General features: G+C 35.0%; 1 non-coding gene across 1 annotated transcript; it reads left to right on the top strand.

Moving 5' to 3' along the window:
- The first annotated feature begins 11,742 nt into the window (after positions 1–11,742).
- On the top strand, positions 11,743–11,833 carry LOC119530719. Its single transcript, XR_005216106.1, has one exon. It is a non-coding gene; the product is annotated as a small nucleolar RNA SNORD88 (small nucleolar RNA).
- The last annotated feature ends 7,703 nt before the right edge of the window (positions 11,834–19,536 follow it).

Genomic DNA, 19,536 nt, shown 5'->3' with positions numbered 1-19,536 from the left:
AATGAAGACTAAACATACCAAAGATAGGAAAAAAATAAAAATAAAATACAATGAACAGGTCAGACAACAAGACCACCACCAAGAATCCCACATCACACCCTTATATCCCTCTCTTATAGACATTTAGCTTTGGTATATTGCCTTTGCTACAATTAATGGAAGTGTCTTACTATGTTACTATTACCTATAGACTCTAGTTTGCATTGATTGCATTTTTCCCCTCTAAACATCCAATTTTCAACACCTTGCAATGTTGACATTCATTTGTTCTCCTTCAATTAAAAATGTTCTTATATTTGTCCATTTAATCACCATAATTGACCACTCTAGGTTACACTAAGTTATATAATCCCAACTTTTATCTTCAATCCTTCCTTCTGGTGTCATAACTGACCTTAGCCTTCCTCTTTCTACCAAACTCACACTCATCTTTGTTCAGAGTACTTACAGAATTGTATTACCATCATACACTATTATTCTATCCATTACATTTCTGGATCTATACAATCAATGCTGTTGAACCTTCTGTACACCTTCAGCATCAAATGCCCAATCTCCAACCTCTGTCTCCTGATAACTTGTGTTCTCAACTCTCAAATTTTGCTCATCAATGCTGGTCCATATTAGTGAGACCAGACAAAATCCATCCTTTTGTTTCTGGCTAATTTCACTCAATGTAATGTCTACTGTCTACCATTTCTCTTTTGGATTTTATATTTTATATCTTATTTTATTTTTATGTTTTCCTCTCTCTTTTTACCCTTACTGATGGTCTCGTTTCTACACCCTTCTTCAAAACTCTCTTTCTTGTCTTTTCTTATCTGCCTCTAGTGCTCCCTTTAGTATTTCACGTAGAGCAGGTCTCTTGTTCACACACTCTCTCAGTGTGTTTGTCTGAAGATATTTTAAACTCTCACTCATTTTTGAAGGACAGTTTTGCCAGATATAGAATTCTTGGCTGGCAGTTTTTCTCTTCAGTATCTTAAATATATCATACCATTGCCTTCTCAACCTCCATGATTTCTACTGAGAAATCTGCACATAGTTATATCAAGCTTCTTTTTATGTGATGGACCACTTTTCTCTCACTGCTTTCAGAATTCTCTCTGTCTTTGACATTGGAAAATCTGATCAGTAAGTGCCTTGGAGTCGGTCTATTGGGACCAATTCTGCTTGAGGTAATTTTCTGTCTTTCATAAGAGATGGGAAATTTTCAGTGGTTATTTCCTCCATTATTTTTTCTTCCCCTTTTCTGTCCTCTTCTCCTTCTGGGACACCCATGACATGTATATTTGTGTGCTTCCTGTTGTCATTCACTGTCCTGAGACCCTGCTCATATTTTTCCATTCTTTTCCCTATCTGTTCTTTTGTGTGTAGGATTTCTGATGTTCTGTTCTCTAGTTCATGAGTCCTTTCTTCTGCCTCTTCAAATCTCCTGTTTTATGTTTCCATTGTGTTTTCCATCTCTTCTATTGTGACTTTCATTCCCATAAGTTCTGCCAATTGTTTTTGCAAATTTTTGAGTTTTTCCTTATGTTTGCCCAATGTCTTCTTTATATCCTTCATTTCTTTTGCCATATTTTGCCTCAACTCATTGATTTGATTTTCAGATTGATTTAGGAGATTTGTTTGATTAATAATTAGTTGTTTCAATTTCTGTATCTCAGTTGAAGTGTAATTTTCTCCTTTGGGCCATATCTTCATTTATCCTAGTGTGATTTGTAATTTTTTGTTGTCTAGGCATCTCATTTCCTTGATTGTCCCAATCAGATTTTCCCAGACCACACAGCCCTAGGTCTCAGGAGGAGATTGTATTCAGTACCAAGTTTCCCTAAAGGTGAGACACAGTAGATTCTTAGACTTTCCTGTGAGGCCTCTAGACTCTGTACTTTTCCAATCTTGTCCAGGAGGTGGTGCTTATCAGCCAGCAACTCCTCACCAGCATAAAGAGGTGCAGTATATTTAATTCTCAGTGAACCCTGCCCTGGCCAGGGAGTGAGGGTGTCAGAAGCCAAGCTTAGGCTGTTTCTGTTCTTTTTTTTCCCCCAGTCCCAGGGATCTGAGTTCTCTCAGGGAGAGCCACCACTTTAGCCGAGCCCCACACACCTGTTTTCTTATGGAAGATAAGCTCTCGAAGGAAATGTCTCTTACACTTGAGTTTTTCCTTTGATTCTCTATCTTAACTCCACCCTTGCCTGGGTCAGTGCTGACAACTGAAACTGCCTGAGGCTTTCTCTCATGAGCTACTTAGAATGAGAGGAAAAAAAAGGAAAAAAAGCAAGAAGTCCCTTTTTCAGAGCCAGTCCCCAGCCCTCCAGATCAGCAGGCAAAAACTGGAGTTGATACCTGCTTCTGTGTGCCCCTTTTCTTGGGACACAGCCCCTTTCCAGTATTCTGATCTCAGCAGACTCCAAAAGCCTCTGTTTTTATTCATTTACTTATTTTGTTTCCATGAGTCCTGCCTCCTTTCTGCCAGGATAAACCTCTGGGTTCCTTTCCTGCTTGCTCCGGGTTTATCTGTGCTTGTAGCATGTATTCAGTAGTCCAATTTTTTAAATTAAAACTGCAGTTGGAGCTTGGTTGAGTTACCTTCCTTGCTCCTGGTAGATACCACTTCTTTTTCCCACAGGGAAGTGTTCCAACTCAGCCTGCTGTGCCAGTGGGGGAGGGGCACCAGCTCCAAGTTTGGGGAGTTTACTTACAGTTCTATGCTGCGATCTCAGCTGTTCCACCCACTCCAGGCTGGTGTATGATGTTGTCCAGTCCCAAATGTCCCCCCATCAGTTGTTCCAGACTATTTTCTAGTTGTTCCTTGCTATTTACTAGTTGCTGTAGGGAACTAACTAAATTCTACAGCTCCCTATGCCACCATCTTGCCCTGCCTTCTATTTTTTTTTCTTTTTTTGATGTTACAAAACCCAGGATTGGCTCACATTAATTTAGTCCATCCTTGTTCCATCACTAAACTGCATGTCCACTTGGGGACAGTTAAAGTGGGAACTGCTCATCTTGGGAACTGTTCATCATATATTAACCCATTTCTGGATGAAATATTTCCTTGATTGTAAAAGATTGTTTCACTTAATGAGTATGTTTTGTATGGGTAAAGGAGGTTACTGTTAATTTCTCCCCTTAAATTCTAAAGACATTTTTGGAGTCTTAAAGAGTAGGAAATAGTGTCTCTTTATTACATCAATAACAGATATTGAGTTACTTACAGTACTGTATCGTGAAATTTCAAATCATGACATTTGATCTCTCCTAAGTAAAAGGTGAATTTACAAAATGAAAAGGTGACTAGGAATTAAAGAAAATGTAACAGACCCCATTAATATTTTAGGATAAATATGAATATAGTACTATACAATTTTACATATTGAATATATATTTAGAATAATTCTTAGTTTGCATATTACCCAAGAAGTAGATTTCATATCTGGGTCTTAGAACTATACAAGTTTAGATTCAGAAAGAATGTTTTCCCAGGGTCGCACACCTAGATAATATTAAATATTGAAATTATAAATGAAGCTTCCTGATTTTCTTTGAAGCTAGGGTTGTTTCCCAATGCAGTCATATTTTTCATATTAGATGCAAAGTGAATTATTCATAGGTGATATGTTTGACAGTTTTTGTTCTTCAAACTCTTCTTTACCTCTAATGAAAGCTGTATAGTACTAGTCCTTGCTTCTCACTACTTTCTCCTCTCTCAGAGAATAATTGAGAACCAATTTTCATGCATGATGCCAAAGGATCAATTGCCACTATTCAAAGCCAACAGAGACATCATCATAATTCTAGCCTTAAGAATGGGAGTTACATGGAAGGACCCAGGATTGGGAAATAGCAAAGGTAAGCTGGCATTGGCTCCTTTTCCAAGGAAAAAGTTGAAGATTCAGTTAACAGGAAGAGAAGCAATTAAGTAGCAGCTAGAGTATGGAACTTTGCTTTCTTCAAGGTCTCACCTGACAACAATCCTGTCACAGACAGAGGTTTTTAATATGTCACAAGGGAGAAGTGTAATTCTTTTTAATAATTTGCTTCTACTTATTGACACCAGGTCTATTTGTTAGGCCTGGAAGTTTGGGTGTAGAAACTAAAAGAAGGAAAAATGTTACAGTCCCTGTAATGGCCTGTTTTGCCCTCTTCCTCCAGGACAGCCAATTTCAAAAACTCAATCCCCAACATTCACCTGTGATCTCAGTTCCACCCCAATTTTGATGATCAATTCTAACTGATTGACAAACTAGCTGGTAAATCTTTTCTACCTACATGGAGAAATATAATAACTACTCTTACATTATTGGACTGTATATTTTTTTCTGCTTGGAAAACCTGTTTGTGACAGCCAAATTAAGATCAGAAGATTGTGGGCTGAGTGCCACATCACTGTAAAAGTAATTCAATGGTTAATTAATTAATGACAATTGACATATAAAACTGTTATTATTAAATACTCCTAATGTTTAATAGAGAAAACAATATTTAATTGTAGAAGAAAATAGAGCATATGGGACCAGTGACCACCAACCTTCCAATGGAATTTTGGTGAGATCCTCTTCATGAAGATTTAGGGCATTAAGGAACGATCCAGAGTTGTTATCTTATCAGAAGATTCCCTTCTGTCTGAAGGCAAACTGACTGTCTTAGGAAAAGATTAGTCATCACAGGGAGAAGTGAAGGGAAACCAGCCTTGACTTCTCTTTACCCATAGCCTCCAATTGTCAAGAACATCCTATGGTGAAAAAATATTTTCAAACTATTTTCATTTCAGAAAACACCATTTATGGGCATTCCTTAATTAAAATGTGAATTACATCTAAGTCTATAGCATTTCACAGGGGGATACTTTATTTTTGTAAGCTTTTCTTAGTTTCCTTTTCATTTTACATTTGCTTATAAAGTAATTGTCTTCATAATCTTTCAGATTTTAATTCTTAATGCAGATTTGTGTCCTCTTCCAAAGAACTCAAAAAAATTTACAAGGAAAACCTCAACTGCGTTTCTCTTGCCTCCCGTAACCTTGCAGAGCAGAAGGTAGAGATTGAAGGGTCAAATTACAACTCATGCTCACATTGTGTCCAAATGTGGCTCCTAAGGACTGAGTAACCAGAGGTTCTTTCAGGAACTTTGGTTGGGGTCGGGATACTTTTTACAATTAAATCAGTTTGTTTCAAAGTTATGTTTAGGCATTTCCTTGTCCTTAACTAATAATTTGAAGTTTACTATTAGATTTCAAAACTGAGAGAATATGTACAGTCAAGTCTTGCTAGTTCTCAAGCATGTAGAAAATGAAAGAGAATGCTCAACAAAGTTCACAAAACTGAAGAATTACCCGTAACAGAATTTATTTACCATCATTATATTTCCAGTCCTCTGCTCGTTCCTAATTTCTTATTCTTCCATTTGTCCTATCTGGGACAAATATCCAGTGTTAGATAATTTCTACTGGCAAGTAAAACAAATTTCCAGAATCCCGGGCAAATCACTAGTGTTTCCAAGAAACAAATCTGTCGGGATGAGATGATGCTATGTAACTGGTAAGGAAAATAAAAACCCCACCCATCATCTACAAAAGGTGAAAGGCTTAGCTGTCCATAGATCATGGGTAAAAATGTCATGTTTTCTCAAGTCTTTTGAAAATAGTTATGCTTTAATAATTATTTTACTGTTCTATTTGTGTCTTGTCCCTGTAAGGAAGATAAGTAATTGGTGCAAAATCTTTTCACACTTTCCTTCCAGATCTTTACATTTTGAACTAAATACTGTTTTTTCTCTCTCTCCTTCTCTAGTTTTATTGTATAGGATGGAAAATTCAAAACTTTCCTCTTCAGTAGAGAATAATCCAAGGTATAGGCAAGATCATTTTCATCTTCAATCATGGAAGAAAGCAGATTATTCTTATTATGTTATTATTAGTTAAACATTTAGCAACTAAAATTGCATATTAAGAGAAGATAATTTTTATGATAGAAAAACTCATTTGCATGATGTCACTTCTAAGCTATTCGTAGTGATCAGCACTCTATTCTTCTAGTTTCTCTTTGCTCATGTTGGAGAACTTTCAGGTATTTTTGAAAGGGTGACACGTATTTTTTTTTTTTCCCACAGCCCTGTACCTTTATTATCTTGAGAGGATAATGCCTCATAAAGAAAATAGAGTGGGTGGTTGCTTTGGCTGGATGATTCCCGTCTGTCAGACCCTGAGCAAGAATGGAGTTGAATTTAACCTTTAGCTTCAAAGGTTAGAGATAGATTAGATAAATGGGAAACAGCCAATCCTCCCATATCCTGTTCATGGAATGTAGGAAATGACTAAAATAGGGACCAAAGGAAATTTACTGTTCAACATATCAAGGATTAGTTTCCTCCGTAGGACTTAAAAAAAATCCAAGCCCTCTTGTAAGAAAGAACTCTGTTTTCAAACATGGATTAAGTGATTTTGGAATTTCTTTTCCAAGTTGTATTTGCCATTGGGTAAACATAGAATTGTATTTATTTAATGGAAACCTGTTATTTTGTTTTCTCAGAATAAATAGAATTAATAAAATGCTGCTGATTCATTCTTCTGGGAGCTGGGTAATTTACTGTTTGCAATCCAAATAAATACACCTCTGTTAACAATGACTCCAAAATTTTGTCAAAGATCAGTGTTGTCCTAGACCATAAAATGAGAATGCATAGATATGATTTGTGGAACTTTTCTGATACTCAGCCTGTCATAATCCAGTAAACACACATAGCTGCTTTATTAAATAATGGTAGAGAAAGGTTAAAGGAGTACACAGTAAAATTAATTTCTAAATGTACAGTCTCATGAGCTTGAAGATATTTTGGAACATTCAAAGGTCCTAAGGTCTCTCACAAGCACCTGAGTCACAAAATTGTCAAACAAATGACCTGCCTGTCAAAGCCATAAGGAAAAAAGAAATAGGACCAGATTCCTTGTTCCTTACTCACAAGATGCTCTACTGATAGGGTGTTTGCCCTAGCATTTTCCTTAAGAGCCACAGAACTGGCAGTAGCTCATCTGTCAGAACTTGTTTCCTTGTACCTATCTATGAAAAATCCCTCTAAAACAACAGAAGAATTGGAACCCCTCCACAGTTTATAAAAAAAATCAACTAAGTACTGATTTTTATCATTTTTAAGATTGTTTAGACACTGTTTCCCATATTACCATCACTGTTCTCCTTATATCAGCTCTACCGCCATCAAAGGTTTTTATTTTCAGCACAGGCCAGTGAGTAATGCATACGGCAAGAGGCATTAATGCTTAATACATCATAAAGAATGAAAAAATGTCAGATTTGGTATTTTATTTATTTATCTATTCATTTACTTACTTTTACTTATTTTCAGAAATTGAGAACAAAGAATGGAAAAGCTCTTTCTGAAAGGTGACAATAAGGTAAGAAGACTGAATCTTTATGTATGATTCCTCAATCTTACCACTTCATAGTCCTGACGTATAAATGTGATGAAGAGATGCCATCTAACGTGTTTGTTGTAAGCAAAAGCAGTCATATCAGAGTAAGCCATGCTTGGAAATGAAAACAAATTTTATGATAACACCTACTTGCCCATCATGTCTCACTTACAATTTACACAGGCGAGGTGGGAGAGTCTGGTGATTGAATTCATTTTCCTAGGTGTGTAATCTCCATAGGGATGGACATATAAGAGATTTGTAGACAAGTGTATCTTCTTTACTTATTTACAAGAAAGCTGTTAAAGGAGGGCACTGAGATATAAATTTACCTTTGGTACCAAAACCAGTGCTGTACTATGATGCTACTATAGAGTACCTGAGTGCCTAATTCTCCTCATGGCCACTGCCTTGGAGCTGCTGTTAGCCTACCGGCTCTTTTTCCTGTGCATTGTTTTTACATGGTTGAGATTAGATGGTATATATGGTGTAATTGATGGACCAGGATATTAAACATTGTCTTTTAGTAGGTACGGACTTCACAATTACACCACCCAGGAGTTCAAACTTCTCCATCACTTGTCTCTCTCTAATGTTTCCCCAGACTCGCTTTCTCTCTCCCTCTCCCCCTGCCCCCCTCACTCTCTTTTTCCTCTCTTACAACTTTTTCTGAATGAGGCAATATTATTCTGATTTTCTACTGTTGGTTAGGAGTTTGTTGAAGAGCATATAATTCAATTTAAGAATCCACAAAGTAAATTTGACAGAAGCTAAGAGGACTCATTGAAGCTCTGCAAATTCAAAATCTATTCATATAATGAATCCACCAAAAAAGAAATAGAAACATCAATATTCTCATGAAGAGATGTTCCACCTCATTCATAATAAGATGGAAATTAAAACAATGTGATACAATTTTTCAACATTCAGACTAGAAAAATTTTAATATGCAATATTACTCAGTCCTGGAGTGGATGGGGAAATGTAAATTGGCACTTTCTCTTTGGATGACAATTTGGCATCATCTATCAAAACTCAAAGTGTATATGCTCTTGAACCCAACAGTTCCATTTCTAGGGCTTTTTTCCTATAGACTTACTAATTCAAGCTAGCAGAGATATGAATGCAAGGATGTTTGATGCAGCATTTATCTTATTAAAAAACTGGGAAAAAACTTTTTTGCCTTTCAAAAGGGGACTAAAATAAATTATGACATACCCATTCAATGGATTATATGACAGATGTTAATTGTATAATCCTATACTAGTTATAGAAAAAATGTCAAAGCATAATAAATGTAAAGCAAGATATATATATATATATATATATATATATATACACACACACACATAATAAGAACTACATGAACACAAGAAAATGTTAACAGTAGTTCAATTGGGGGAGTGAGAATGAAAGTTAGGAGCATTTCAAGTTTTTATCCTGAGCATATATAACTTTCCATTAAAAAATGTTTTTAAGTAAAGACAGTTATAATGGAGAAAATAGTTTTTTTCCTAATCATTAAACTTTATTTTCTGTGTTTTCTTTATATATATGTTTTTGAATTGGATAATTGTCATAAAATTTATTTAAATGTTTAATTAAAAGTTTAAATATTTAAACTTGTGACTGCAGTTTACGTGATGTATTTTCTACTAGACCTTCTAGCAACCATCATGTATAATGGAAATGTACACCCAGCAAGAGCTCCAGGCCAGTCTGATGTGGCTCTTAGAGACAATGGCTTTGCTGGGGCTTCAAGTTGCTGCCCACAACTCACTTCCCCCCAGAAAATCTTGGTTTCTTGTAAAAACTCTCTCCAGACACCAAGCCAAAAAATTCTGAAAACCTGCATTCTTCAGTGTATAAACCAAGTTGATCTTATACCCTTACAAAATGCCATACTAACTTGATTTAATACGTCACTGTGTGTTTATTTGGCTGCTGGGGAAAAAAATCTTGGGTAAACATTTTCATCAATCGTGAATCTCTATTTTTTTCTCCCTCTTCAGGGATAGGTAATCATCATTACTGAAACTGATATCAGACATTTACATAAGGCTCTTAGCCTTAAGGTACTGACACGCAATTTGCAAGATATTCTAGAGATCATCATTTTATCCACTAATGACATTTGGATTTCTCCGATGTGGAAGCATTTGGCAGCTTCTGACATTAAGTAGCTATTTAAGTTATGAAATAAAGTTGTCATCCTCTTGTGATCCCATTAAGGTAATCAAGACAAAGAAGTCCTGTAGTTTATATAATTGCATTTGATACCTTCCTTCAAAAAAGATGAGAGGGGGGAGATAATAGATAAAAGCATCTAGAGAAAGGGAAAGAGGGAAAGAAAACGGGGAAGGTAGAAAGAAAAGGAAGAATAAAAGGACAAAAGAGAAAAGCGAATCCAGAGAAAATGAGAAAGAATGAAAGAAATAAGAGAAGGAAGGAGAGAAATTAACACTTGTAAAAACAATAAGTGGAGACATAATAGAAATCTATACAGGAAGCAATTTAAAGATCATTTTGTCTAAGCTGTTAATGCTATAATTAAGAAAACTGAAACTCAGAGGAGTTTCTCTGAGAATACATTGAGAAAGGATGCCATTGACAAAAAAGAGGACCTAATTATCCTTTCTTTATCTTTTATTTTACAATTATATTATTTATCTTAATAATAAAATATTGAATAGTAAAATTAAAATAGAGAAATTTATCCTTGTTTAAGCAACATAAGTGGCCAAGGCTATGAGTGTGATGGTGGATATATGTTGTATAACTGTACCCATTCAAATTTACAACAAATAGTTTGGATGCTACCCATAGGCCAGCCACTGTGCTGGGTTCTGGCCATTGTGCTGGGTTCTGGGCATACTGTGGTTAACAAAGAAGTAAGGACCCTTCCATGGTATTCTAGTACTTCAATTCCTTAACTGCTTGGTAGAGGTAGAGTCTCTTCCTAAATAATAATCAGTGAGATCTCCCAGACAGTCTTACCTTCTGTTAATCAATTTTGATTACTTTGGTAAAGCTAGAGAATACATGACCATGCCAGACTTTTGACTGGACATCACATTGCCTTTATCCAATATTAATTTTCCCTGGATAGACCCGGGTAGAGGATAGGCATATCATCCTTTAAATGTACTTTATGTATGATTTAAAAGTATTGAATATTTTATCTAAGTGTAATATACATATTTTTATTTTATTTTCATTTAAATGTGTCTAAAGCCAGAATATGCAGTGAGCATTTGGCAACATAGTATTCTAACAACATACCAGATGGACAAAGGCACACACAGCAGGGGACACCCGTGGAGCCCATCTCTCTCTGCTTTAGAAATAAAGTTGATCAGTCCTCAAAAATCTTCACTGTTGATTCTAAACCTGGTTGCTTTGAGGTCCTAGCAAACCTTTCATTCTTTTTTTTAGGGTTGCATAACTGCAACTTCATGTCCTTTACACTGGAAACCTAAAATTATACCTATCTGTGTTTGGGTAAGTTTAGGATCTTTCCTTCCAGGAAATTATGGAGGCTGATGACAGCTTTGGGAAAACAGAGGAGAAGCTTTCCAATGCCAAAAAAATCCATAGCAAAGATGACTTTATTTTACATAATTTATAAATTTTTATCAATAATATTTTTCAGGCTATGATTGGCCCATCATTTAATTAATAGACTCAACTATTTTTTGTAAGGAAGTGTTCAAGGATGCATGAGTGGTTTATTCTGAATGGTGCAGTGAAGACATCAACCCCATGAAGACAAGAATTTGATTAAGAAGGTTTCCTCCTTCTGCAGTGGTTCTCTCTGTTTACAGGTTGACTTACGGTTCAAATGTGCGTCTTTTTGTGCAGGATAAACCATATATGGAAAGCAGATTCCTTTTCTTGGGTTTCCAGAGGATTGTACTTTAGAATATTCAGTCAGGAAATTGCTTTGTGAGTGCAAAATTAAAATATGGGATTGGACCTGAGCCTTTAATGTGAAAAATATGTGTACAAAATTCTAACTAGGTAAGGTTTAGATATGTTCCATTATTCATTTTGGTAATTTCTTTCATTTTTAAATAGGAGATTAGGTCCTTTTATTTAAGCAATTTTATTCACCTTAAACAGTTTTTTGAGAATGTAGCAGTAACAGGAATGAAACCACCTGCTTTGTTCAATAGAGGTTTCAAATTGACAAGTCTTTATAATATCAACCAAGGAACTTATTAAGAGAAGTATACGATTCACAGATAATTCTATATCTCTGTGAGATGGTAAGCTGTGTTGAATGCTAAAAGAGTGAGAAATAAAATATTATGAGATCCCCATGGTGCCCAGCACTGGGCTCCAACCACCCCCAAGGATGCTGTGTCCCCTGGGAACTTTGACACCCGGGGACCTGAGGGGCCCTGGAAAAACTAAAAGGAAACATTATGGGAGGACAGAATTGCGAGAAATTGATTTTGATTAGGAATAGGTAGGATGGTTTGAAGGAAAGTTATAGTTTCAACAACCATAAAGCAAAATTCCTCTAGGCAGTGAGCCCAAAGAAAGAACTGTGCAAAATTTTAATTGGTAAATAAAACAGGAATTAATTAGAAAGAACATATTAAAATATATTTTCATATTATCTGAACTAATTATTTGAAATTATAATTTTTTCTAATGTGAAAATACATTAATATATGTGTTGAATTCATAAATAAAAAATGCATACATTGGAGTTGAATGAGGCAACTCAATTTTTTCTGCTAGTAAAGATGTGTGTTCGAATGCACTACTCTTGGATTTTAGAACTTGAAACATGTTTTCCATGTGCAAAATCAGGACATAATAATTGACCGTGCTGACAGATATTACCTCTTTAAGCCAAAACACCATTTTCACCTTTCCCTGGGATTTTTCTCAGTCTAATTCTGCTTCCACTGCTCCACTGGCTGAGACTTAAGAAAGACTTAATGAACACAAAAGAAAAATAAAAGAGAAAGAAAGACTTAGTGAACACAAATGAAAAATAAAAGAGAAATGATTGAAAACATACACATGACACTACCCCTACCACCACAGCAACAAGTGTAAAAACAAACCAACATTTTAAATGAAAGGTGTCAGGTGTGATCATAGCTCCCACACCTGTAAGAATTCCAGGCACTGTTCTATCCACACTCTGCCTTGTAAAAGAATCACAGTCCACTACAAAGCACTTATGCTACTTTTCCAGCACTTTGCTTCAAGTTCTTTAATATCTCCACAGGGTATATTTTCCATAACATGGTATATAAGAGCTAATGATAATCCACCTTGTCACCATTACAAACAATGCCAAAGCATTCTGCTTTTGTTTCTTGCTAATTTCTGCCAATGAGTTCTAGTTTCTTGTTAGAAGTGTGCAATTAGAAGGATTATGCTGTTGACACACAATTACAGTGAATGAAAGTGGTTGAGATTTCATTGTACAGAGCAAGAAGTTAAATTGCCCCCAATAATGAGCCGTCCTACAGTAGTATTTAACAACAAGCTTAAAATTCTTAAAAGAATTACATGTATCAGAGAGGATAAACTTATGTTGTTGGGTACAAGATGTGATAAGGTACTCTAGGTCAAAAGAAAAGCAACTACACAGACATGAGCAGTAAAAGGATAGGATATGTCTGGAAAACTAAGCAGTCTGGTCTGTGGTGTTTAGAGAGAGTAGGGGGAAAGAGGGTTGATAAAGATGTTTGGAAATATACTAATAATATTTTTATATGCCTTGCCAGGAATTTTGAAGCTATTGTATGGGCCCACAATCCCAAAGTTTGTGTGAGGCATCTGGGGGAGCCACAGCAAACTCACAGAGGCCCAGGAGACCTGGTAAATTTTCAAGGGAGACAGCAATATTCAACATCTGTTGGACAGTGAATAAACTATTAGTTCAAGGTTGTTTACAGTTTCAGTACTAGATTAAACTTCTTTAATTTTGATGATAAATCTTTGTGAAGCTGAGTTTTCAGTGGTGGCTGTAATCAAAATGCAAGTACTACTCAGAATATCAATGTGGAAAAGGAGACAAAAGTGCAAATGTCCAATATAATTCCAAAGTTTGAAAAGTTGTGAGGTGCTCAGTGGATGCCATATTAAGTAATTGTGATTATTCTAGAATGATATAAAAATATATTTTTCCTCTCAATTTATATTTATTATTTTTCAAGATGGTTTTTAAGTTGTTAGTACATAGTTATTGGTTGTTTGATGCTAACTACTAAATTAACCAGAACTGTTAGGTATTTCTTTTTGTCCCTGGGTGCTGGGAAAAAAAAAATACTGGCAATAAGGATGCTGTGAACAGAGAAAGCCTGGGAACTCTTGCTGTAGGCAATGAACCTCTCTTGCTTTCAAGATTCCCAATATCTGGTCTATCAGCAAATTCTGTTAGCCCTGCTTCCAAAATTTACCCCAAATCCATCAATTTCTGCTACCAACTAATATAATTCATCATATCTTGCATCTCTCTACAGCAATAACCTCCTAATGACTATCTACTTGGACCATTCTAGTCACTCTCCAAATTCATTTTGTAATTGTTTGTTTTTTTTAATTGGAATTTCTCAATTTCTTCTCTAAATCCTTGGATTTCTTTTTGCATTTTCCATTTCTTTATCTCTAAGTGCTATGCTAAGTGATTTTTAAATATCTCTCTTGAAAGCACTAACTCTTTAATTTTATCCAATATGCATTCAATAAACCTGTAATTCACATAAACCTATAACTCATATCTAAATTTCTAATTGACATTTTATATCTTCCAGTTAATTCATAATAATTTGTTCTTGATTCATGAAAGTTACTTCTTATCTTTTTAATCATTTTAAAGTAATTATTTTAAAATACTTTTCAGATTGATCTATTATTTCTATTTCCTTGAGTGTGGATTTCTCTGGGTCTTTGCCTGTCTTTTTGTGCAGCATTTGGCTTTTAATTCTGATTTGTGGGAATTATTTTTTCTCTTACATGCACCTTCCCTGTAAGATTGTTTTGGGAGCCCCCTGCCTTGGCCCTACATGAATTTGGACTAGATGTTACATTGGCAACTTGGCTAGAAACACACTGCACAGATTGCACAGTTCTGAGCCTCCAAACATGTACACAGCACAGTCCCAAGTCCCAGTTTCAAATAAGTGTCTGCTTCTACTTCTGGTCCAATGAGTAAATGCTGAATTCCACCTAGGCAGGTGGCTGTAGCTATTTTAGCCCACATCCATGGAAAGACAATGTGGCCTTGTCTTACGGTTACTGCAAGAAACTTGATTCCGGACCTATGCTGCACAAACAGTATGTTCAGTATCTTTCCCAGCACAGACACTGGCACTCTGGTGAAAAACAGTCCTTCTTTGGTCTCACTTTCTTATGTCCACCCTGCATATCTTGAATTAATGCTAAGTGTTTTATTTCTGGTTCAAAGATAATTTCTTTGTTTTGACTGTGTGGTGGTTTAGAGCTGTGTATCCCAGAAAAGCATGTTGTTAAAGTTAATCCATCCCTGTGAGTGTGAACCCATTGTAAGTAGACCGTCAGTAAAGGTGTGGTCCATATCAATCAGGATGGGTCTTAATCCTATTACAGGAGTCCTTTAGAAGCAGAATGATATTCAGGCAGATAGAGAGCAAGCTACAGGGAGGAAGAAGCTGCACACAACCAAATCCTGGAAGAGAAGGGAGAGCCAGGAGAGGTCACCCTGTGCATTGCCATGTGACAGAAAAGCTAAGGACCAAGGATTACCAGCAGCCAACCGCAGGAAGAAAGCATCACTTTGATGATGCCTTGATTTGGACTTTTCCTAGCTCAAAACTGTGAGTCAATAAATTCCCATTGTTTAAGCCAATCACTGATATTTGCTTGAGCAACCAAGAAAATGGAAACAGAGTATGATTGTGTATTAAAAAGATAAATATTATCAATTTCATCCAATCAAGAGAAGAAGGAGGGGGTTTCCATGCATGCTCAATCTGCAATCCTGACTCAGAAGTCCCTGATTCATTCTTTAACCAGCAGTTAGTCTCATCTTTTTCAATTTTAAAATTATGTCATATAATTTTCATGTCATAAACATTAACTTTTTTCATGGCCTAATGCCCTACAAAATCTGGTCCCAAAACTTTCTTTCTAAATTTTTCTCATACCTACATGCTCTGGACTCAGAAATTTTCTGCTCCATTAGTCTTCCATTAGTTTATTAAACAGGCAGATGTTTCCATTCAGGCTTTTTACTTTTTCCTCTAAAAATGCTGTTCCTCAGACTTTCACTGACTGGTTACTTCTGCTCATTTAGAGAAGATTTCCCTGAGCACCATATCTAATGTAGCAGTCCGTTGTCATTTTCTATCAAATCACATTATACATTTTTTACAGTATTTATCAATATCTGAAATTATGTATTCACTTATTTTATGCTTTATCAAAACAGGAACCATGTTATTCCACTCTATCCTCCATGACTAGAGCATTGGAATATAATTTTGAACGAATGAATTAATAAATGAATGCCTAGGAAGTTATTAAGTGAGATGTAGAAAAGTAAAGATTAGAGCATATGAATGCAATAGTGCCTGAATTAAAGAGATTCTACAATTTTTATTGAAAATTCAACCATTCAAATATTATTTGGGGTAAACTAAGATAGTGTAGGAAATAGAAATTAGAAGTGAAAATAATTTTTGAAAAAGTGTACCCAATAATAGGAGAAGTATCATAAGTTGGATGACTAAAAAAATTGACTGTTCCCAGTCCAGAATAGCAGGGAAGATAATTATGTCATTAACAGAGATTGAGATAATCACAAGGAGGCATGTTTGGGTGAGAAAATGCACTTAGTATAGAAAATATTGAGTGTGATGCCCCAGGGAAAACACCTAGGTAGAGTGCAGCTGAAAATATGGGTTTAAAGGTTGGGGACACAGTCTTGGAATCAGCCATGCAAAGGTGATAATTGAAGCTGCAGGAGCCCGTGAGACAACGTAGTGCACTTCATCTTTACTCCTCCAAGGTAGTCACAGAAAGCATCCTTGTGGAAAGCCTTTCCTTGGGAATTTATAGGCTTTTCATATTCATGAATGAGAAAGGCTTTGATTTTAAATGTGAAGTTCCTGACCTTTAGACACTGTTATTGGACAGTACTTTTTGTTTGTTTGTTTGTTTTCCTAGCAATATTATGATTATGTTCCCCTTGATAAATATTGGCCAAACCAACAACTCTGGGTTAAGGGAATGTGGAATAGAGCACACAAAGCTATATTTAAGCACCACATTCAAAATCAAATGAAGAGTCATTTTCATTAATTTCAATGTTACAGTTAATGTTTATCTGCATTTTTATATCTAAAAATATTTATGTGTTTTATGACTTTTTAATTAACTGCTATTAACTAATTAGCTATTTTTGCATGAAAACCAACATATCATGATTCAGGTGAACTTCAGCAAAAGAGAGATGCCCATTAGTCGAGGTTCCTTATTGTCTGCATTATGATTCGCTTCAAAATGTGTTGGAAACAGATTCAGTGAAGCAAATCATTAGGATATCATCTGATGATCCCGGTTTCTTCAAATGAGTTTTTCACTCTTTGAAAGTTCTGCTACTGTAGATTTTGAATACAAAGTTTTTGAAAGAAATGAAAAGAAAAAATAGAAGAATACAATCTTTTGAAGTGGAATAAGGGAATTATCAGAGCTCTGTTTTTTAGTTAATCCAAATTATAATTAATTGAATTTTCTTATTTGTCTGGCTGGGTATTTTGAATTAACTGCCCATCTCTGGTTGATATCTACAAAGTCTCAATGCTGATAGCAGTTGGTCTTTGGAAATCTTGACTTCAATATCTATGACATTTCTCTCATTTGTGACTTTTAAAACAGTGTATCATGTAGCACTCTCTTTTGGTTAGTTTCCGTAGTCTCTTAACAGGCTCAACAGACCTAAGAAATTTTAAGTTTTCCTCCTAAATCCCAGATAACAAGCTGTTAAAATTTGTATTGTTATGGGAATCTTAAAATCAATTCAAGTACTTGAGTACTAAGAAAAAGAGCTCAAAGTGAAGTTTGGTTTTTACTTGTGTAGATTATCACATTGGTGGTTTTGTAGGTATAAACTGTATATGATGTTTCAGAATACTTGGAAGAATATTTTAAAGAAAATAAAAGAGAATGAGTAGATATAATTTATTTAGGCCTTCCAAGAGATTTTTCTGAAGCACCACACTATAGGATTTAAGGAATTTTGACAAGTACAAGGTAAGAAATAGATCAGTATTATGGATTTTAAAAGTGGTTGTAAGAGAATACTTGTAAAGCAGACAAAAATCAATATTTGATCCAGAAGCTTTCAGACAATTTGAAGATTGGCCTTGAGGGCAGTATTAGGTAACTTGTATGAAAAAGTGAATAAAGAGGTCTTAAAACTGTGCCTTCTTGACAACTTTGTCCACTCACTAACAGTGGAATCTTATTTTGTTATACAGGAAACAGAATGAAAGTTCTAGATTATGTATATTTTTCAAGGAATAATAAAGAAAGCAAACAAGAAACACTTTTAAATTATTTTTTTTATTTTGAAATTATCATAGATTTGGAAAAGAAATAATACAGAGACATCATCTGAATGGCACACATTCTTCTAATGATTCAAATATCTGATAAATAATTATCTAGAATTCATGCCAGATGGTACTCAGATATTCAAATGATATTCAGCATTGATAAAGATATGATATCTAATGAAGACAGTGCTCCTGCGGTGTACTAAAGTTGTAATCTAGCTAAAACTCTGTGATACATAGCTTCTAAAAAGAATTATTCCTTTAATCCTGTACTGAGTTTATATTTGTTTTAGGCCTCCCTTTTCTTGGTGACATCACTCTGATTTTCTTTTGAGGATTTCTCTTAATAAACAGCCTGTTCTCTTTGTGGAACTGTCAATCAAAGTGTCCCCTCAACTACTAATGGAGGGTGTGAGACCCAAGCCAGACCAATCAGACCCTCTTCACAGGATTCTGAATCTTGAATAGAATGGCACCAAGATGGAAAATGCAGTGTGAGAAAAGCCATCTCAGCTGAGACTCACTGATAAAATTATCAATCAACTCCTGTTTTCTACACATCAGGGAGCTGCCCTAATTCCGGACCTATTGATGACCTGGGGTTTCAGAAGCTCCTTTAATTCTCTGAAAACCAGAATAACCTTCTAATAAATTCTATTTTCACCTAAATTATATAAAGTTGTTCTCTATTGGTTGCAACGAGACATATACTAAATAAAAAGCTGTCTTTCCCTTTAATAAATAAATAAACAAATAAATAAATAAATATATTTCTTAATTATAAAAGTGACGTATCTCAGGGTAGAGAATTTGAAAAAGCATGAAAAGTATAAGGAAGAAACCAGAAACCAACCAGAGAAAAATCACTGTTATTTTCATGTTTTTACTTATGGTTGTATGTATAACTGTGTGTGTCTGTGTCAGTTAAAGAAAATTGATACTGTGGCTTAGTTATAATTTTCTATTTTCTATTCCTGTCGCTTAATTTAAATCATGAGAATTTTCCAAAATGTCATTCTTAAAATTTTTCCTATATTTTATACTTTAAACATATTCAATCTATTAAAATGTATCCAAAATGCAGGTGGGAATACCTATATTTAGTTATATATATATATATTTTTGCATAAATGTTCTTTCCTTTGGAAGATTTTGAGAAGGATTGATACTAATTCTTTAAGGATTGGTGAATTTCACCTGTGAAGCCATCTGATTCTGGACTTTTCTTTGGTGGGAGGTTTTTGATTATTGATTCTATCTCTTTACCTGTTATTGGTCTGTTGAGATCATCTGTTTCTTCTGGAGTCAATGTAGGTAGTTTGTGTGTTTCTGGGATTTTTTCCGTTCCATATATGGTATCTAATGTGTTAACATACAGTTGTTCTAAGTATCCTCTTATAATTCTTTTTTATTTTTGTAAGGTCAGTAGTGATGTCACCATTTTTGCTACTGATTTTAGTTATTTGTGTTTTTTCTTTTTTTCTATCAGTACAGCTAAAGATTCGTTAATTTTATTTATTTTTTCAAAGAACCAATTTTTAA

The sequence above is a fragment of the Choloepus didactylus genome, chromosome 3 (assembly GCF_015220235.1).
Source record: "Choloepus didactylus isolate mChoDid1 chromosome 3, mChoDid1.pri, whole genome shotgun sequence".
Taxonomy (NCBI): Eukaryota; Metazoa; Chordata; class Mammalia; order Pilosa; family Megalonychidae; genus Choloepus; species Choloepus didactylus.
Note: the sequence above shows the minus strand (reverse complement) of the source record. Positions and strands in the feature narration are given on the sequence as shown.